This window comes from Corvus cornix, chromosome 4 (genome assembly GCF_000738735.6).
Source record: "Corvus cornix cornix isolate S_Up_H32 chromosome 4, ASM73873v5, whole genome shotgun sequence".
NCBI lineage: Eukaryota > Metazoa > Chordata > Aves > Passeriformes > Corvidae > Corvus > Corvus cornix.
In genome coordinates this window covers 36,095,437-36,118,325 of record NC_046334.1, presented here as the reverse complement: position 1 = coordinate 36,118,325, position 22,889 = coordinate 36,095,437, and the positions used below count along the sequence as shown (strand labels likewise).

General features: G+C 38.0%; 1 protein-coding gene and 1 long non-coding RNA gene across 5 annotated transcripts in view; one reads left to right on the top strand and one right to left on the bottom strand.

Annotated features, from left to right (window-relative positions):
• Positions 1-1,421, top strand: part of LOC109144932 — a 41,043-nt gene extending 39,622 nt beyond the window's left edge. The window contains exon 6 of the long non-coding RNA XR_002045990.2: positions 574-1,421. This is a non-coding gene — a long non-coding RNA (uncharacterized LOC109144932). The remainder of the gene's footprint in view (positions 1-573) is intronic.
• The window catches only part of GALNTL6 (polypeptide N-acetylgalactosaminyltransferase like 6), a 505,353-nt gene that overhangs the window by 101,801 nt on the left and 380,663 nt on the right, over positions 1-22,889 (bottom strand). The window lies entirely within an intron of this gene.

Below are 22,889 nucleotides of genomic sequence, written 5' to 3'. Positions count from 1 at the left end.
AATGTGTTAGATCTAGAGAATGGTAGACAGTCATGCACAAACTCCTTTTTTAAAAAAATCCCAACAAAACAAAACCCAAAAAACAACAGCCCCCTCCAAAGTTCTGTTTGTTGCTAAGTAACAGAGAAAGGGACTCTGGAAACCTGCCAAAGTACTTAATGAGTCTCAGTATTCCATGTGAAATAACTTGCATTTGAAAGTGAGCAAAAGTTTTCAATTCATTTCAGTCTCATAGGTGCTGGCTAGAGAAAGGCAGAAAGGTGAAAGAGGATGGCTGAAGAGAAGCTGTGGGAGTTAAACATCTCCTTTCCTAAGCATTTAAAACTCTTCAAATGTTTCTCACAGTGGTAATGTGACTTATAGACAAATAACTTGCTGTGTTTCCCATGTTTCCATTTATTCCATGAATAAATATGTGGAATTTGCTTCAATCAACTCAGTCTTTTTCACAGACAATATAGAAAACAAATGTGATATTTAAAGTTACTGTTAGAGAATAATGACAAAAACATATTGTAAATTTATAAGCAGGAATTTTGTACTGGAAAGTATGTATTTTCTCTTTTCTTTCAGTGCCAAGAAGACCATGTTCCTAATGCAGTGAATATATTGACAGCTCTCAGGATTCAAATGCTGCTCACTGATTCCTTGAAATTTTGGCGGGTATCCATGCTGAACAGGAGGATTAACAACATGCTTAAGGAAGTCCAACCCAACTATGAAATTCCATCAATGCAGATCAACACAGGCCTTATGAGTTTTAGAGCAAGAGGCCAGAAGGAACACAGTCATGCTGATGGCTGGTCAGAGAGAGAGAAAAGACAAAGCCTTGGGAGACCTGGATGGCTCCCAGTCAATGTTCCCTTACCAGAGAGCAGACATGAAAATGGATCTTATGTCCCGTGCCTTGTAACAGTGAAGCCCCTAGGAAAAATTATTCCATCCTGGGGCATTTTGTTTTGAATTACTGCTGGTGGTTTGTTTGGGGCACTGGATGCAGATGGTATCATCCCTGAAGTCCTAACTGGAAAATAAAAACTTCCCCCTGCACCACTGATTTAGGATTTGGCAGTGAACTTGGGACTGGTAAATATTTCAGGAATCCATGCATAAGTTAGAAGTTTACTGAAGAGGACATCATGTTAATGGAACTTTCTGCTGTATTTTCTCTGTCTTAACACTTTTTTATACTGCTGTCTTTTATCCAAGGCAGTAGAGATGATAAAATAGCAAGCAAACAGCTGAGTGGTCTCTGCCACCATCAGGCACCCGGTGAATCCCCACGCATGAATGTTAGAAGATGATCCCTTGCTTTGCATTCATGGTAATGAGAAACATGGATAATTTTCCTTTCACTTCTATATGGTAGTTTAAAAAAAAAAATAAACTAAAAAAAAAATTAAACTACCCATTTTCATGACTCTTACAGACTAATTTCATTTTCCTTTAGAGATTACATTTTTAAAAGCACATAGAAGCTTTGAGAAACAAAGCTTTGCAAAAAAATATCCGAACTGGCAAGGCTGTGTACTGTAACATACACTGAATGCTAATACTTTTTTACTTTTATTGACATTTCGTATTTCAATATTGACTGTATTTCCACATATGAATAAATTCAACAGAGATTTTATTAGAAACCTTCCCCAGGGGATTCTGACTACTACAATACATTTTCAATTCCTACCAAAGTAAATCTAATTACAACCTGTTCTTTTTGACTTCAGGTTCTAAATAATCAAAACATATTGTCCTTTTATAAAGAAGGACTTACATAGAGAATGCTTGTAACTAAATTGCTACTGACAGAAGAAATGTAGTCCCAGAAATCACTGGGAAAATGCAGGATTTCTCTAATTCTCATAGATACAAGATCTTTCCGAAGCATTTCTCTCAGTACAGTGAATGACCTATAAAAAAGGCAAATGCCGCAGAAAAATCAGATGGAAGATGAACAAAATCAGAGTCTTAAAATTGCAAAATAATTGGCAAATATTTACAAATTATATTTCAATCTACAGATTTTTTCTAGTGATAAATACTGAGCAATCAAACCCCTTGTTATTTGGATGTGAATGTTCAGAACATTTATTGCAATTAAAAAAACTACCTGATGACTGGAACAGTAGCAAACTCATAATTTTTGCATTTCCTTGAAAAAAAGGAGAAGAAATTGAATGTAATGTTGCCCCATTAATTCCTATTCCACAAGATGTTCTGACATTTGTTGTTTTGTAGGAAGAGCAATGAAGAGGAAAAGCAGGATGGCCTTTTGGTTTTCATTAGAGTGGAATTAGTAATAAGCTGTGTGAAACTGAGCACTTGGCACAGCATGAATTCCACTCCATACCACAAGCAGCTACTGCTGAACAGGCCTTAAATTGTCTCCAAAATATGAAGACAAGAGTCCAGTATTGCAATCATGGCTGATATGAAAAGTCCTTATGTATCAATAGGATCACTTACACAGATCAAAGAACTGCACTGAGCCCAAAGGAGAAGAATTAATCTCTTGTTTAATGGCTTCAGTATAGAAATGTCAAGTACAAAGCTATGTTTGTAGAAGTATTTTTTTCATGAAATGTCCTACTCAGATACTTAAACAATCAGACTTGAACTATTATAGCATAATATTATGTGAGTAATTACAGTGGAAAGCTGTAAAGTGCTTACGATCAAAACATTAAAAGGACAAAGACTCCAAACACATTAGAAAAGCTGGAAGGGTAAGGTTGCTAAACTTAAAAATATTTGTAAAGACCTTCCACATGAGAACTACTGCACAGACTCATTGACTATACCTGGAAGAACAATACTGGAAGTAAAAGCTAGCTGATTGAAAAATGGCCCAACTGGTCAAAGCTTGCTGTGATGAGACAGAACAAGAATTTGATTTAGTTAAAGTGTGAAACCCATCCCCTAGACCCCAGAAAACTTGTTTTGCAAAAAAAGATAGACTGAGAAAAAGGCAGACAAATACTTAATGTGAAAAGATAGCTCACAAACAAAAGAGTACATTAAAAGAAGTTTAGCAGTAGCTCAAACTATAGCCAGCAAAGATTTTATAACTGCTTGCAATTAGCATGCAGAGGAAGGAAAGATAATCTCATCTATGAATTTTCAAGGTAAGAGAAAAATGAATGAACTTCAAAGGAATGTGAAGTTACTTACATTAGAAACAAATGTGGTACATTGCAAACAAGCAAACTGCATAGCAGGGTTTAGAATAATTACACTGCAAGAGTGATACATACAGTGGAACTAAAGGATTTGTGAAAAGGGAAGAGGAGCTTTGATAGCCTGCAGAAAGCAAATGAGGGAAATGAAAATGGGAAAGTACTTGTGCTAGACGACATGCACAGTAGGTACACTGATAGGAACCACCTCCCCAAAACAGCTGAAATTTGGCCATTATAATCATATCCAGGGAATGGCACATATTGCACTCTGCACCTCTCTGTATAATCCAGACTGATTAAAGGCTCTGTGCTGAACTACTGAACAGAGACAGACAAATGCTGGAGAGAGGAGTCCATCTCGTGCAGGATACACCAAACAAACTGACCTTCAGTGCCAAACCCACTGGCACGTTACACAAAAACAAGGCCAATGTCAGCCCGCAACAGGAATCAGGACTCGGTCCTGACTACTGAATTCAGGGAGTCAGGGATGTAATGGAAAAGGAGGAAAGGGGCCATGTTGCTGCTGGCACAGCAGCAGCCCCAGAAATGACTGGTGGTGACCTACTGAATGCAGCTTTGAGCTAGGTTTCTGCATTTTTTATAATGAATTTCAATGTCTTGCTAAGCTAAGAAGTGTCTCTTCACCCTAGTGATAACCACATGAAGGCACCTCAGGAGAGGGAATAAATTCAGTTACCTTGTTTCACTGGTGACTGCTCCAGGTCCTCTCTGCAGTGATTCCTGATACTGCATCAAAACTTCTTAAAGCTGACACTAATCCTAGATAAAAGTTCTGATAAAACTAAAAATTAAAATTTATGTATGTGTTATGTAAGTGACAGACTTGGCCACTCAGAGGGAGTGAATACAGAAGTAAACCAAACTGAAATTAAGATGAGTTGATCAGATGGCAAGAAAGTGATGTAGGTTAAGAAACTAAATGACAAAAATAAAAACTTAGAGGCTCCTCCAGCTAAAGACAGTTTCTATATGGAGCATAGGAAAAGATATCGATGTAGCTGAAATGAATATTGGTAAGTGCTCCTGAATTCCTCAAGAAATAAAAAAAAAAGTGGACTCATTTATATATTTAATTCTCTAATCAAATGTAATTAAAATGTATTTTTAAATGTATCAACTCTTTTATAGTTAGTATTTCTGTAAGGCATTGTTTTATCTCTTATCCATTCTAACAACATGACTCATTTCAATGTTTATAAAATCATCAACATTCAGAAAGTAAAACCTGTCTCTGTGACATTAGCCTATGGCAGTTACTCTTTCTTTTTTAACTCAAGTGTCCCTTTTTCTGAACAACTTTTACCCTAGATAAATGTGTGTCAGCTACTAGTTCAAATGATCATTGTGCTGCAACATGTAGCAGCCAAGTTGTATTATTTAAAATTAACTCCAAAGTCTGTCTATAATCATATTCAATTTTTAAACTAGATTTTTGTTTGGGAAATATTAAGATAAAACCCCATTCTTCAAATGGTGAGCCAGAAAGCTGTGGAGACTCAGCTACAAAGAAACCTCTAAAAGTGCTTGACTTTCAGTTTATAGAAGTTTTCACTGTAATTTCATCACACATGTTTATTTTTCTTACCACATTGCTAAACTTCATTAAAAAAATGTAAAAAAGCAATGAGCCCTTATGGGGGTGATGAGGCCCTTTTAGCCTTTTCTCTCATACTTAGAAAATTAATGAAGCTGTAAAAGAGGTGAGTTGGGTAGAGATGGAAGACTCTGAAGAAAAGGCTTCCCCTTTTTACAATTACCTCTCATAATCCAAGGGAAATCTATCTGAATTATAACTAGAGGAGATCTACAGCACTCAAACTGAACAGGTGGGTCAGCAAAAAACGAGCATCCTGAAGCAAAAAGTAAATGAAAGCTTCTGGTAATGTCCTGCAGGCAAAGGTGTTCAGGAGGATAAAACCGAGGAGCAAAAAAGCAGCTGGAAGTCATACTAAAGAGACAAATCCAATGCACAAGCATACACACACGATTGAAGCCTGTGTGCTGCAAAAGCAAGAAAGCAGAGCTGAGAGCAGCACTTCAGCTGAGCCATATTCATGTCATGAGGAGGGATGGATCTTGGACACACGGAGTTCAACAGCAGCAAAAAATCCTTCAATCTATTAGTGGGATGTAAGAACTGCTGGAGAAAACAAAAACAACCTCTAAACACAATTTGAAACAACTCTGTCAGTTTAGCACCTTTTCATATTGATATGTATTATCTTCATTCATAGTTGTCCCTTGAAAATATAATATTTGAAAATTAAATGTAGAACTAAAGATAGTTTGGAGGCAAAATACTATCAACTGTCCCTAAAATAGAAACTTTAGGCTTCCTGGCTTTTGCTGAGCTTCAGTTTGATTCTATGTTTCTATGAATAACAACAGTTCATTAAATCCCATCACTATCTTCGAGGAAGTTCTCTCAGAACATATGGGGGCAGTATCTGAACAGAATTACTATCCAATATTTTCTTCCCCTCTTTAGACAGATATAATCCAGAGAATTATCTTCCAGGGCTTACTTTTGCTTTATTAATTTACTTAAGCCCAGTATAGCATCATAAGCAAAGTTTAAACTCAAGGAGAAATTTTCAATTTCATTAAAGATAATAAATGATTCCTTTTGAAACATAACCAATGGCCTGAAAATAGGTTCTTATTTCCAAAATAGTCCTTTAAGTGAGACTTTGTCCTCCCAAGGCAGATTTTTAGATGAATTACTACAAATCCAATCAGGTAAGAGTCTGAAGAGTCTGAAGCTGTCAAAAGTTACAGGTGATTTTGTCTAAGTTATTTGGATTATTATAGCTCTATGCTTTCTAGAACTCTAAAACATTATGTACTTATTGCAGATTAAAGTAGATTTAAGGACATCACAGCCCACCCAAAATAGCTTTGTACATAAGGTGTAGAAGTGACGTCACCACGTGCATATTTGTAGCAGTTGGGAACTTCGAAAAAAGACCAAAAAGGCAGCTGAATTGCAGTCACCATCACAAACTACACACAGAAGAGAAGCCTTTGCTTGTTCGGGATCTCCTGCAGTATTTCAGGCTCCGGCTTTGTTTGTGTAACACTGAATGATTCAGGTGGGCAAATGAGAAGTGTTAGTATTGAAGCACTGCCAGGAAATGGCACCTGGAGTTTCAGTGGGTTTTCCTTTTTGTTCCTGCCACTGTTCACACACCAGATCAGACTGAATAGTTAGTGAAGGTTATTTCCAGAACATTTCTGAGTTACAAAGATTTTGAATAAGTGGAAGTATAGTTACAATGACCTTCTCCTGCTTTTTTAGTGCAGTCTCTAAAAATACTGCTGCCTAGCATCCTGATGAAATTGGCTTTTCTTCAAGGTGTTACGAGCTGCCCCTGGTGACTGACTCAAGCAGACAGAGCTCTCACACTAGGCTAACTAGATGAGACACACAGTTAATGATGCAGCTGTGATCTGCCATGGAGCTGAGGATGTGGATGAACGTTGTTCCTTTGATCAGTTCTTCCACAATACTGCCAGCAACTGCCCCCACTCTACCCTCATGCACACACATGGCCTCAAACGCAAGCAGGAAGTGGGGAAAAAAGGTAATTTCAATATTTCATTTATGCCTGTCTTTGGGGATTAATGCAGAAGCCTGAAGAGATTCCATGCTGACAGGGAGGGAGACTGGAGCTTGTGTAGCTGTGCCATTGCTACAAAAAGTGGGTCATCCATTTGCCAGTGGTCAAAGTTTTCGTGAACATTGTCATTAAGTTTTAAGAAGGCAAAAAAAATTATGCCTGAAGAGGCTAATATCCAGCCAAAGGTATTCTGGGATCCTGGAAATGTTCTCTTAGATGCATCACTGACATTTATTAAAGCTCTATAATTTGCTATGTTACTCTATTATGGAGGGTAATGGGGAAGCAGGCATTAGATTTCTCCCAGTCTGCACCTGAAGCACAAGAATATTTTCTTGTAAAAACTGTGAAGCCGTGAAAGCAGTTTTTCAAATATAGAACTGACAGAAAAAACATTGTAAAGTACTTCTTAATGGAAGATAGAGGAGCTGAAAACTGATGAGGCCGAGCACTTGATTGTCCCATGATAGCATCTGCTTTTAATTTGATGTCGTAAATGAACAGGCTGTAGAAAACCAGAGAAATGAACCATCCTGGTTTATCAATTGCACTGAAATTAAGCTGTGTGTATGAACTCTGCACCTGACTTTAAAGGCAAATGCAGATAATCAGTTTGCCCTGGAGTTCTGCTAATTTGTACAGGCCATAGGGGAAACTGCTGAGCAAACCATACTGATCTCAGAGTCAGGAATGAGAATCCCTACATAGTGCAAGTCCTCACACCAGTACCTCCACCAGTGAGACAGCCAACCTCCTTCACACAAGGAGTTGCACACTAAAATTCTCTACTAGCTGGAAGGTACAGGATACATTTCTGAGAACAGCAAGCAGAAAGGGACCTCTGGGAGTAATTCAAAAGCAGGATAAAGGGAGATGATATGGGATCAGGCTGGACTGGGTACATTGCTGGCCTTTAGGTGACTCACCAACAGAGACCGCAGCTGCCTTGCAAGCTTTTTCCCTCCTGCATCCGGAAGCTCACACAGCCCAGATACTCTTATGCCAGCACTGTCCCACTGCCTGCCATGTAATAGCACATGGATCAAGAGGGATCACCCTAACCTATAGATATCTATAATGAAAATACTGCAAGAAAAAATTCAGAACTGAAAATAATAACATATAAGCAATGCAACTGCATTAACTCAAACCCTAAGACTTCTGTCTCAACTTGCTTCCAGGAAAAAATATTCTTTTTAATTTATCTAGACTAATAGTATATGGATAAAATAAGTGCTATGGTTATTTTAGGAAACATCTCAAGATTTGGAGAAATTGATTTGGGCAATCAATAATGCCCAAATCATTTACAAAAATGTGCTAGAGATAGTTCTATCACTTCATAATTAAATTAGAAAGCACAAAATAAGGTGTATCAAATCCTGAACTGGCAAGAAGGTACACCGAACAGTAATAAGAACTCTTGCAAGTGGTGAGAAGATCACAGGATCTTCTGAGTTGGAAGGGACCCACAAGTAAATGGCCTGTACAGGGATCAAACCCACAACCTTAGTATTATTAGCAATGTGCTCTAACCAACCGAGCTAATCTAACCTAGACAGGCTTTATTGTTAAGAGGTTACAAAAAAACCCCACCCCCAAACCCACCAAAAACCAACACAAAAAAACACAACAGAAAAAGCAAATCCTTAATTACACACAATCAGAACAATCTTTGCCAGAAATGGCAGCTACTGACCCCAGTGAAACTGTAATTTCACTTGACCTTCTCCATCATTCACCCCATCAAACACCACAAAAAAATGGGGTCTATATTGATGCCTTGAGAGGCCACCTAAAAACAGAGACTAGACAGGAGTAAGGGAATAAAGGTAGATATTTATTTGAAAGGCCTTCAAAGGTACACCCTGGAAGCCACAGGCTATTGCCAAGATGGACCCCAAGATGGACGACAGGTCACGAGTTCTTCACACCTTTATAGGTTTGGTTCATTTGCATATCAGGGTTAATTCTCCAATTAAAGCTTCAGTTTAATGATGTAAGTTCCCCTCTGCTTTCCCCCCTTAGAGGCTCTTTGGTTTATACTTTTTGGGCCTAGGACTGTCTGGGTGTTCTTGAAGCGTAGACCCTGAAAGGCTATGTTACATATACCTAGCATGAGAGAGCAGAAATTAACAGGCTACAAGAAACTTCAGAGTTAGACACTAAGCAGTACAGAATTTGAAAAATATAAAAGTTAAAACCTAAGGTGTCAATATCATCTAGACAGTTACTGACAGATAGTCTCATTAAGTAGATGGTATTTATAGGAGGAATTGGTAACGCTGTTATCATTTTACAGACTAGGCAAAGAGGGCTTCTGATTCAACGGGTTTCTTAGCTCCTCTGAGAAAGACTTCAAATGCAGATTCAAAGATGACTCAGTGTCCACTTAAGGCCTTGAGTCCTCACTTTTCCCCAGCTTCTCAGCTTCAAAGGTGGAGGCTGTCCTTGGGGTTGCGAATTGAATCCCAGCGAGAGGCTGAAGTGCTGCTGTTAGTCCCGACTTGGTGTCAGCACACGGATGGCCTTCAGGCTGCAGATCACCTGTTTCCCCCAAGGAGTCAAACCGCTCCATCCGTCCAAAAACTCCTCACCATGGGACATTACTTTAGCCCTGCACATACTTACATCACCTCTGTTTATGCTGCAGTAATCTACCCTTAGTCTTTGAGACTATCATCTGTTATTTGGTGGCCAGGGTCAGCATAGATTATGCTGATTGAATAAAATCTGTACACCTCCAAAGGATAGAAGTCTTCTGATGACATGTGTCTACAGTGTTACCATGACCTTCTTGCTTTTTGATCTCTTGATCTGAGCCCTCTGAATACTTGGCTTCGACCCTGTCCTATAGCTCATTCCCCAACTCCCCACCTAGGAAACTTTGCCAGGTTCCCTGAAAAACTGTCAAGGGATCCTTCTCTCTGCAGCTGGTATGAACTGGGGAGCATCGATCTCACCAGCAGGTTTCACTCCTGCCACTTATTTTTGTAAATAAAAATAATTCCTCACTACCAGCTAAACAGAATTGAGAACTATGATGCCATAAAGACCAAGATAATAAAGCTGACTATTTTGCTAGAGAACACATTTTCAAACCACTCATCTCCAGCTAGAAGAAGAGAAGAGAGCCCATAGAAAGTGTAGATAAGAAAAGTAATTAGCTCAGTCTGATATTTGTTGTCCTACGTTTGTGAAAATATTTTCCTAAAAACTTCCGTTATACAACAACACAACCTAACTTAATACACACAGTAAATGTTGGCTGTCATTACCAGCAATAACACGAAAGAGTTATGGTTGTAAAGCAGCTGCTGTGCATGAGCATTCAGCCATGTTCTGCTGGCAAGAAAAAAAACTAATGAAAGATTTAAAGGAAGAATATTATGCATGAACCTTCTTAAACATGCAATAAATTGCAAAACACAAATAAGTACATTATGAAACACAGAACTGCAGGTCCAAGATTGAAATTATTAGCATTAACAGAATTGCTTTTAAAGCTTTCATTCTGAAGCTATACACAGGATCCTATTCTTCTGGATGTTATTGCTTATAAATGAAGAGAAAATGAAACAGAACATTACAGATATTTTCTCCTCGTAACTATATTTTAAAATATACCATGCTTCCACTGTAATTACACAGGATGTTATTCCATTAACGATTAATATTAGGAGTGAGTGGGAAAGCAAACAAGCCAAAGGGAAAAAATTTGCTTTCATGTATTGCTAAAAGAACTCCATTCATAACTTACTTTGTTTTCTAGTGATGAGGCTTAATCTCTCCACAGAGGCAGAAAAGTGATATGGTCACAACTAAACTGTGTTTTGGGCTTAGGTGAAGTGGATTCCTGACAACATCTTTCAATCACTTGCAGGTGCAACTATTCCTGGAAGCCCAAATCTGCTCTACCTGGAAGGTACAACTTCTTGACAAAGAATAATAGCAAAAAAGAAAGACTAAGTACATTTTCTCAGAAAAAGAATGAGCTTCACAGAGGTCAGAATTTTGTCTTCATTGCTTCTCTTTCCAGAGCAGGGAGAAGAGTTTCAAGCAAATCTGACACAGCATGCTCTGCATTAGCAGTTTTCTTTCTCCATACATCACCCTGTCGGTAGCAATACCCTTTAGATACCTTCCCATTAATCTAGGAGTGGTTTATACACCTGTGTATTCCAAGGAGAAAACTCAGCATACTCCAAATCCCCATGCAGAAGCAACACACAAAGCAACCTTCCTCTTCCTGCATCACAGGGGAGGGATCCACCTAGAGATTTGATTTCACTTCCTGGGGGATTTAAGTCAGAGAGCAATGGATGCAAGAGATGCACCACCTGCTTGGGGTTTTTAAAGTTTGTAAAGACACACCCTGTCTGCTGTAGGACACAGATTCTCATTACAGACAGGTGCCATCTGAAGTGATGACTAAGAAGAAAATTAGGAGACAGTGAAAAAAGTCTTCCTATTTTTGTTTCAGCAAATTGAACAACTCTGAAAGCACATGGTAGAAGCACAAGATCCATGTATGCATTCCTGGTAGTTCTTCAAGATCATCACATTATTTGCTGTGCACTAATAATAAAGATGGGTGCCAGGCAAACTCCAAATGAATAATGTCATTCTCCACAAACTCCCGTTGCTATGAGCAATGGCATCCACATGATGAACACTGCACAACCGAGCCAATATTCCTTCACCTCTCTGTGGAATAATGAAGTTCACTCCACTGTCAAGATCCACTCAGAGCCTCTGTGTATGTATTTCATCATCAAGACAAAAGCCAACAGCCAAATATGCAGCAAGAAATATGTATCATATTCTTGACAAATAATGTATGTAATAAGCTCCAGTTTCAGAGAAAGGAATATAATCAAGAACTTTTTTTCCTTGCATGAAAAATTTTCAGTTCAGTTTTCCAGCTACAGCTCTATCGATGAAGCACAGCTAATTTGTACTCCAGGTGGACACTAATGTAAGATCTTTTAAATATATTTTCTAACAAGAATTGAGCATACCATCTATTTTAGTAACTAGTAAAACATAGAAATAATCCATTTTCAGGAAGTGCATGGCTTGTCTGCTGTAAAAAATCCTTTGAAATACGAATTCTTGCAAAAAAGATGTTTGTTTAGAAACTGATACATGAGGAGGGCTTTCTTCAGTCACTAAAGCACTCTAGCTGGGCCTCTATACTGACCTATAATACTGAATAAAATGTTTTCAGGGCTACTATGGAGGAAGCTACATTTAAAAATTCCTTTGAAATATGATTTCACATGTGTCCCAAATGTTAACTTTGAATATATTGTTTGCATTTTTCTTTGAATTGCTTTACAGTATTATAAATCTTAAAATAAAACTTTTCCAAGTTAAACATTTCCAGTTATTGGAAGCCTTGCAAAGTTTATCACAAAAGGTTTAATTATTATGCTATGTTTCCCTCTTAGGAAAAAAACACATAAATGAAGTACATCAGTAAATTAACAACACTCCTCCCTCCATCTCAGTTACTAAATTAAGTCCCTTGACTGAGCTGGAGAGTTCAAGAAATCACTAAGCACTTTTCTTTGTCTGTGGAAAAGATATTTTCATAGCAAAATATTAATTGTACACAAGTAAACCACCACTGCCACTGAAGTTTTATACAGTCCTCTGTAAGATATTAAGGGCTGATGAACTTCAGCCAAAGTTTTCTCCTTGACCATGTCACAGACTGCCTTTGCCTGATGCAAACTTCAGTAAATAAACAAAGCGGGGGACAATGCTACAACTGTGAAAACCTGCCCGAGTCTCCATGGGAACAACTCAACACTATCCTCTTTAATGACTATTCTATATCAGAAAGATACAATGTCCTCTCAGTCCTCTCTGAAGTTCATCTGGAGCCTCCAAACAACTATTCCATGGTTCCCAGATAATGGTGGTCAAATCTGGACACAGCAATGCATCTGTGGCCGATACACAGGCTGGAATATCTACCTGCAACTTCTATGCATGTTAACACATCACACAATGAAAATGGAACTTTATTTAACAATATAACACTTTCATCCTTTCCTGTCACAGTGCTAACACTAGCTATTTGCATTTATACTTTAAATTTCTCCTCAGCCATGGCACTCTTTGCTTTTCAGTGCTGAATCATCAAGGTTGGAAGAGCCCTTCAAGATCTAGTTTAATCATCAACCTAATGCCACCATAACCACCCCTGAATTAGGTGGTTTAAACACAGATTAAGTATTCTATAGCATCTACCATCATCCTTTTCTTGTCTGTTCTTCCCTCATCCAGAGTGAGTCGATAAACTTGTCTCTTGCCTGTCCCAAAACTTCATAGCAAGCATATATAACACCTTGCATACCACACAAATCCTCCTCCTCATGCTAGATCAGATTTACCAATCACTGGGGTAATCCCTGCATCTGCTGTACCCGGTAGAGTGCTCCTGAGAGCATTCTGAATTTTAGGCTGCCTCTGAGACCCAGAAGAATATGCCCACCTTTTCCACTCACACTGTACCCAGTAGTGTCATTGGCGCCTGCAATGACGCCCCAGCTCTGCAGGCTTCTGGGTGCTTGAAATCAGAGTCACACAATCACTCCAGTTCTGGAAGAATCTGGGGAAGCCACAGACAGCACAAATTCATCTCAAACAAGTTTTTCCTGGCTCATCTCCCCTGCTTGTTGTTGTTATTACCAGAGTGTGTTAGCCCTACCTTCAGGGCAGAAAAGTGTGTCTGCAAGGTGCACTCAGACTGATGACACTCAGTATTTCATTTGGAGAACACCAGCTGGAGTGTCCCTGGAGCCAACTCTGATATCACTCCTGCAGGTAACAAACATGGATGGATGGCTAATTTGGCTGTAAGCCTGTCCTCCAGGATTTTTTTACTCAGGAATCAAGCTTACTTCTGACAATGATAAAACATAAGAACTCTAACAAAACGTTTGACTTTTTGCCAGCGTTTCTGATTCTTCTCATTTATTTGCAATAACAATGACATTTACATTCAGAAATCTCAAATTCAAAACACTTTCCTTGTTGAAATCAGCTTATTTCTTAGGTTTATAAAATATTTGCGTGCACTTTTCTCTGAGCATCTTTGCCACACAAAATTATTTCATTAATAATATTTTGAAATTTACCTTCATGGATCAGAAGTTCCATATTTGAGCTGTATTTGTTGTGAACAGTCAACCAAGTTACCTGGTATTCTAGCTGACCTTAAATATTGGTGAAATTTATTTTCATGTTATTTCTTTCAATTTATATACATGACAACTATTTGTCCAAAAATATTTTAGGAAATTCTTGACTTTTTTTCTAATTATTTCTGCCAGAGATAACTAACTGGTTAATTAAAATTAATTAAGTTATAAAGAAAGCTAACAGCTGGAGAAAATGGGGGAAGAAGGCCTAAGATATGATAGCAAGATTTGGTCTCAACAGTGTCCTCTGTGGGTAATTCTGTGTGAAGGCTTTCTGGTAAGTCACTTGTTCTGTGCTTCATCTATTAAATTCAATATTAATATCTTTCTACTTCAGTAGGATGCTTTTATAACACTCAAACTTGTGATGCAAATAAAGGCTTTTAAGAAAGACCCTCTTTAAAAACTCCTTGTGAAAGGTCAAAGAAAGAAGTAATTTCTTTTAATTAAGTGCACATGAAATTAACAAAATAATTTTCTCACTTCATTTCTTAACATTTTGATTCAATCCCAAGAAGTGCGTAGATTGTTTTTTCAGAGACTTTCAAGGGTTCATTTTAGCCAGCAGCCATCTCACACAAACATCTGTCTTCCAAAGGAAAATCCAAAGTGGGTTCGCTTGGCGCTGACCAAGGACCAGCAGGAAAGCCTATTTCTTCCACATACCTCAGCCATGGCAAAGACAGAGCTTATGTATTCTGCATACCTCATAGTAACTTTTGCCATGGGTTAGAGAGTCCCAATCATTGTCAAGAAAGACAGTGCTCTTCAAACTAAATCAGCCTATTTTTACTGAAAGGAAACCAGCTGGGAATAATCTGAGTTACCATGAAAAAAAATTAAAGCACCTGCACACCTAATCAAAAGCTTACCAAGCTCCCAATCCTGAAGCATCATTCCTTTTTTTGGAAAAACTCAGCTCCAGCAATAAAAGTAGTAGATCAAACCCTAGCCAAATAGTCTCATTATTATCTCAGTAAGAACCACATTAATTTCAAAAAATGGTAAGGCATGGAAAAGAACAACCAAAGTATTTAATACATGGAAAAAGGGACTGTCCTTCCATTTCTCTTAAAAATGAGGTAGATGTAGGATAGGTCATATATCAGCATTAGTTTGTGTCTGTCTGTTTTTACATGTCTTAAAAGGTTTAACTTTTGCCCTGTTTCATACCATAGGAGTTTTGGTATTAATTTGACTGAGACTAGGATATCTTTTCCAGAGTTTTCCAGCTCTGGCTTGCAGGTTCCTGTGAACTATAGTTGGTATTTTAAACTGCTATTCAAGGACTCACAAAACAATGAATATATAACTGGGACATTTCTTTTTTCCTGTTTTTACCCATTTTTTAGCTAATTATGCTCCAGAGACACTCTCTGGCGAAGCACCAGCAATGCTGATTAACTCAGAAATAAGGAATATCAATGTGCAGAAGGGAAAGCTCTCATGAAAATCCCCAAGGTTCTGTTCCAGCTAATAAATCTGACAGCACGTCAGTGACCAGCCCTGCCTCTGGCACTGAGACGAGCCTCTACTGCTCCAGCTATTGTTTTCTGTGTCCCAACAAGAGACTCTCCAAAGCACTGCATTCTTCAGACTGAATTACATAACTTTGAAAAATGAATTGAGGACACCTAAGTTTACTTTTCCCATTACTATTATATGTCTGGTAGGATGTGTATAGTGTTAACATCACTCTTATAGAGACAAAACCCAGAGAGAGACGAAAAGGCTCAGAAAGGCAGAATTGTCCAACATAAATATTAACAGACACTGACTTATGGCTAACACCAAGCTTATTCACACAAACAGCAAATATACAAGACACCAGAAATTTCAAGGTTCATTTTGAATATCAAAATGCTAGTCATCCCTGTCACACTTTCAACTTGTTAAATTTGCTTACTAAAATCTTGTTCACCAGTAGCATATGCTCATCTATGGGCTTCAGAAATTTTAGAATAATCAGCTGCTATAGTTCCTCCCTTAAAAAGGTAGGTTTTTTTCATGCTGTTACACATGCAAATCACAACATGAAAATTAAATCCCTAAAAGAAAATAGTGCATTTACGTCAGCTTTTTATTAAAACAGGATCTCTGTTAAGGTAATGTGATGACACCAAGGAGTTCAAAATTTAACTAAGATTCACATGGACTGCCTCTCCCCTAGACAAAGTGCATTTTAAATGTAGATATATTAAGTACTAGTTATATCGGGACAGAGCAAATAACTCACAACACTCCTCTTCCCAACATACAGGACCTATCCAAAATACTTCTGATCTCTACCTCCAGCTTTACAATAACTCTTCCTACTGCTATGCTACTACTATCAATGATGTTGCAAATAAGAGAGGAAACCAAAAAGCTGTGCTAATTTCAGGCTTCATTAGAAATGGAAGTGAAAAAAAAAGACAATGCTTATTGAATAAAAATGGATTTAAGTATTGGAAAAGCAACATCAAAGTTCTCAGGGAATCTTTCGAGTACATCTCATCTTGCTGCTCTTCTATACAGCTTGTGTCCGTTACCTCATCAGAGCCATGACTGGATCAATTGAACACTTGCAAGAATAGCTGCCCCAAGTCTCTGAGATATGCAAGGTCAGATTGTTCAGGGATGGAAGAAACAAGCAACAGATAAGCTTTGGAAAGGGCAAACACAACTTTAGTAAAGATCTTTCCAACAGATATAGCTAGCTCAGCAGCTGAGGATTGCATGCTGTATGATGCTGCATACAAATCTGGCCTGCATTTTTCAAAATGGAGATGTGAAAATAAACTTAGAGCTGTGTCAGAACAACCAGAGGAAGATAGAGCTTGTATTTTACGAAGAGGCTGCAGAAGGCCAACGAAATGAAGATTGAAACAGAATGTCAGTTCTCTTTAGCAATAGACCAGGAATTATCTGACATGTCAAATATTTTTAAACACCCTCACTGCTTAGGTATGTTCAATTAAATTCCAGAAAGCCCAGCATTTTCAGAGATCTGAGACATGGTCTCTGTTGCTGTCAAGCTGCAGGAAGCCCTCTAGTCCTGCTGGTTTTCCCTCTTTATGGGTCAAACTCCACATCCTTCTGCTTCAATTCTGCTCTCAGGGTATTTTTGATTTTCTATTATGTCCAGAATGTCACAACAGGCAGAAAATCACAAATTGATTTAAGTTTCATAATTAACTTTTCTATTTTAGTCAAATGAAAGCATTCAAAAATCAGCTATCTTGAGAACTACAGAGGTTGTCTCACTAGGTAATTAAGGTTTCTGCTGGTGCCTATTGTTTACAGATATAAAGCAAAGTACCTCTCAATTTTCTTTCAGTTATCTTCCACATTTTGGGAAAATTTCTGTTCCAGCTGGGTAATAGCTACTTTTCATTCAGGGCATGCTCCTATTTTGTGTTACTATTGTAACTATTTGAAGAAATTGCCCAGAGAAAGAAAAGTTCAAAAGAAACCCACATCATTTAGCATCTGAATTCTAGCACTGCTTAACACAAACTTCTACAGAAAAAGATATTTAATTCTAAGTGGCTCATATGACTTTTTTGTAGATGCACCTGATGTGGTATCTGGATCTAAACCTATCTCTGTAAAACGAAAGGTGTGTGTGAGAGTTACTATTATTCAGCCCAAGCAGCAGATTTCTAGTTTCACCATGCACAGTACTGTATTTATTCTTTCTATGACTTCTAGGCAGATTGTATACTTAAGGTTCCTCACAATAGCTAGGATTGCACTAGTGTGTTTTCAGTAGGAAGCTTTCTGAAGCCAGAAACTTAAATTAAACTAATGAAATGGAAATTAAGTAGAAATGCTAGTTGAAAGATTTTAAGGTGGTAGCAGACAGGACATGACATCAGCTTTCACAGGTGAATGTCCCATCCTAAAGAATAAGAAAGCAAAATCTTTGGAGAAAACTAAGGTATGAAAGAACCCCTTGTGCTCTTATTTTGTGTCTATTTAATGTTCTCACATTCTCTCTCTGGAAATGAGGATGAAGTTGTAGTGTCTCAAAGACAAGAGAAGCATGACAGAATCCATCTGAGGGTGTAAAGAGATGATATCCTGACTTGTAAGGAAAAGGAGTAGGGTCAGCTGGGATTTGGAAATATTTTGTAACCATGGCCAAAGGCTACAGGCAAAATAAATTCCAGGATTGCATTTGTCCTTTTCACAGCTGTTATCACACTGGAAAGTCATTGTTATCTATGATCATCAGCTTCTACAAATAGCTTTTCTCTTCATTTCTGGCTACAAATGGATGACACTATTCTAAAAGAAATTCTCATTAGCAGTCCACCTCAACTTTGAACTTTTTCTTACCAAATTTCAGCCTGTTCTTTTTGCTAACTTCTAAACTGACAATGGGATTTTTTTTCCTTTGCCTTTTTTTTCCTTCTGGATGCAGCAATAATACTGATAATCACCTGATGGGTCACCTAAGTGCTTCTCTACAAGATATTTTTCTGTTTGTCTTTTTAAAAATTATTTCTCTGCTGATATCATTCTTGCTATACTACTAATATTGAGTTACACAGGAATAACTTTCTATAGGTGTACTGTACAGGTGGCTATTGGATGTACTCATGCATTCTCACTGAAAGACAGATAGACAAGCAGATAGATATTTTTTCCTGATTTTAAAATTTTGTCATGTTTTCATTATTAAGGCCTAAACTAATATGCATAGGTCAACGGCTTTAAAATCAGTGGCTTCATTATATAGGTGGCCAAACAACTTCAAACAAACCTCACCTGAAAATTGTGGCTATAAATGAATAAGAAAAGCTTTTACAGGCAAAAACACTACTTGGATTTAATTTACATTAATATTTTAAAGGCACTTTGTCCTACCAGCCAGTAGGTGGAGATATAAGTCCAGTAAATGCAGAAAACAACTATTTGGCAGTCCTTGATACAATTGAAGGTTTGTATAATACAATTTAACCGACGTTAGATTTCTTAATAAGTATTAGATGAGACAGATGAAATCTGTCTGCAGTTAAAGCCCATCTATCAGCCCTCCTTCTCTTACAGCCTATGGCCAGCTGTGCCTGCAGAGCTTAGGAAACTTTCATATCCAACAGGCTATTAATGAAAGTAATAAGGCAAAAAGCTAAATAGGTGATGGAAAAACATAATTTCTAATACACAAATATGTAAATTCAAGTGTTTTAAAAAAGCTTGATCAGTATCCTGTTATACCACATTAAAAAACATGGCAGTATAAAAAAATGTAGTCGGTCCCAGACATTCCAATACTCACATTTTGATAAGTTCTGAGTCCTTTCATGCCTACAGAAATTATGAGCATGTTATTACCTTCCAGTACATATGGAAAAAACAAATGTTTTTAAAGTATTACCACTTCCATTAAGACAGTCACAATACTCTGTCTTGGCATTAAAAATTTATTACTCTATTAAATTACCATTATAGGAACTCATACTGGAAATTGGTTGCACTAGCAATAATACCTTGTGATTTACAAAAAACACAATAATGTCTCTTAGCATTACTCTGCTATAGAATAATAATATCCCTATATGTAGCAGAAATGGAAATGCAAGCAAATGCACTAAGATAAGTGTAAAAATTAAGGCAATATAGTTTATATTCAATGTTTACAATAAATTCTTTGGTTTGGTTACACTGTTTGGTTTAAGGTCAAATGAAAACACCCCTGAAATAACAGGGCCCATATGATTAAGCCGTATCAACTAATTATATGCATATATATGACTAACAAAGAAGTATTCGTCTTCCCTGAATGCCCTTTGAACAAGTCAGGAACAAAGACTGTGCTTTGAACAGCTTTGCTGTTTAAACTGTCATTCTGTCAAAAGAATCACTACATGACAGGCTAGGCATTAAAACCTACTGCAAAGCAGAGAGCTGGGGACTTGAAACATTTCCTGTGGACTGAGAGCTTAGGGTTTACTCTCCTTCACGGTCCTCTGGGAATCTCTTCAAAACAGTGGTCTGAAAACACTCCTCCAAACTACTTTCTTCCCTGCTGTTTACCTTTTCCCTGGGTGTTTTGAGAGCTCCTTTGCATGTTTGCAGTGCTTTGAAAAGGAAAATTGTTGTTACTGTTCTCCCACTGTGCTCTTCCTGACTTACCACCATGTCTACACTCCCAATTCACTGCATGTCCACAGGTCATTTGCACTCATGGGAAAACAGAGTGGTTACTTGCCCTAGCACAAAAAATCCAGGGAAATTCTGCAGCATCAGCTAAATTTTCTGCTGGAGAACAAGGAGAGTGGAGGGAACGGGATCTCCTCTCTCCTTGCAGGCATCTCGTTCTCTGTAGGGGGCAAATGGACTTTCATGCTTACAGTGCCTCTCCAGCACTGAAAATAACACTGATACACCATCTTAAAAAGAGAAAACACCAGAGGGGTTGATTTTCCAAATAATTCCCTTGAAGAGACATCTCTGTGCTGTTTTCCCACAAACAAAAGAGGTGCATTTAGAAATGAGTAAAGCTGATACATGAATCTTGTTCCCTGACAAAGGGATACTGTCTTGGCAGTTCATGGAAGAACCGATGTCAACTCTTTTGAGTCTCATTTTTTCCTGGTCTATCAAGAGACATGCATAGCATTTTATAAATAAATTAACACAGCAAATTTCAGAGTGTTTATCATAATTTTTACTTCACAGGTTGCAGGAGGCATTTACCTTTGCCTCTTGACAAAAACTTGTCTTCCAGCTAGAATGATGATATTTTGGTTACTTACATGAAAATGAAACAGATGCTGGTTTGTCTGGGGATAATTCAGAATAAGGTCCTCATCAGGTCAATATCTATACTGAACTCTCCTAAGACGGTAAACAAAATATGTATTCACTTTTCTCACTCAAGTCTGAGATGACAGATCTGATTCACAGATAAACTGCCTGGGATAAAAACTGCAGAAATATGAAAGGTACACTACTGCTGTCACAGAGATGCAAAACCTGCTGATATCCTATAATCCAAAATCAAAATGGAAATTGTCTTGAGATCATCTGCAGACATTGTCCTGCATCTGATTCAGTTCAGTGTTGCATTAAAATCTGCATGGTGCAATTCAGCAGCTCCATGGAGTGGAGGGCTCTGTGCATAACTGGATCAGATTGGAACATGTGCCCATGAAGTCCTGTATCTTGACCTCAAGGCTGGAACTGGACCTGAAAAGCAAGCTGTCATTGCGCTGTAAACCTGATGCCATCTACAGGATGTGGAGGAATTCTTTGGTACCATTTTATAAAGGTTTGCTTAGCAGGAAGCTGACAAATTTGCAAGGGCCACATTGTGGTACATGCTGCATTCCTGGCTGAGAAAATGGATTGTTGGAAAGTCAGGGACTCTGCATGTCTTGATTTCTGGCATAGACTAAACAGACATTATTATAATTTATAATCAGGATTTAGAACAGAATTTGCTATTTGCACAAACCTCAATTAAAGCTCAAGTAACATTGCAATAGGCTGAAAACAACTGGAGAACCCTCTATTTTTTAAAATCAGAATTAAAAAATCTTAGCAAATTGGAGAAGTGAAGTAAAGAAAGGAAAAAAAGATAAAATTCCAAACGTGCAGATACAAAATATCACACTGATTTACAGGTAATGAAGACAGATCACCCTTTTGGACATGGCACTTGAAATAGATATAAAGATAAATGCCTTGCCTTTACACATGTAAAATCAGAATTACAAGAGGAGGATGATGAACACTTGGCTAGATACCAGTTCTGCAGAAAATGATGTGGAGGTTACACCAGAGCACGAGCCTGGCATGAATCAATACTGTCAAGGAAATGTAAACAGGAACGTAGTCTGAGAGAGGCAGAGTCACCCATCTATTCTGCCAGGCAATGGTAAGGCTTTGGCTGGTGCTGTACGCTCTCAGGATGGAAACAGTCCACAGAGGAGCAAAGGTAATCATCAGAGATCTAGGAAACATTATATATTAAGAGAGACTGAAGAAAAGAACATAATTTACTTGAAAATGAACACCGAACTTATCTGACATGTCCTCAAGTACTTAAAAGGTCTGCTCCCATTGTACAGTGTACATGATTTAAAATTTGAAGGGGTTAAAGCCGTGGCAGGAAAGTTTCTGATTGACTATTGTAAGAACAGTACTGAAACATTGGCTGTATTCACAAATTTCTTTCCCATCTCTTCCTTTTTCATGCTTCCAGAACACATTGCATTAGCAGCCTAATTTTTTCAGAGTGGAAGCCAGAAAAATCTCATCACCTCAGGGCTACACCAAGATAGCTGGACAATCAGAATTATGCCATGCAGAGTCAAAAAAATCAGAAGGTATATATTGGCAGGTGAAGATGCTTCTATGTCATGCTTAGTTGATCACTGCCTCTGAAAAAAAGAACCATGGGCACTGGAGGAAAAGCACTGTGATACAGGTGGAGCTCCTGCAGACTCTGCAGACCCTGCAGACCAAGGGGTGAACGACACACACATTCCACCCAACCCCAGCTGCTTAAACTGGACAGATGCTAAAGAGTATTAATAAACCTGGGCCAATGAGCATATCTGGAACTTGCATCAATGTACAGATTTGAAAGTGGTTTGGCTGAGTGATCCCATAAAATTTATTGGTCCAGTCTTTGTTCTTTCTTCTGTTGGAAGCAACTGCAGCACTAGATTGAGGTTTTAGACAGAAATAGAAATAGATAATTCTTTAAATAAACCACAACAACAAAGTGGATGCAGAGGTCACTCACAAATTTATGCTGACAAACACTATAAAATGGAAGAGAAGGGTGTTGGTTTCCTCTTTCTTAGAACCAATAGGTGTCAGCAAATTCTGCATGAAAGTTCTAGAGAAAATGG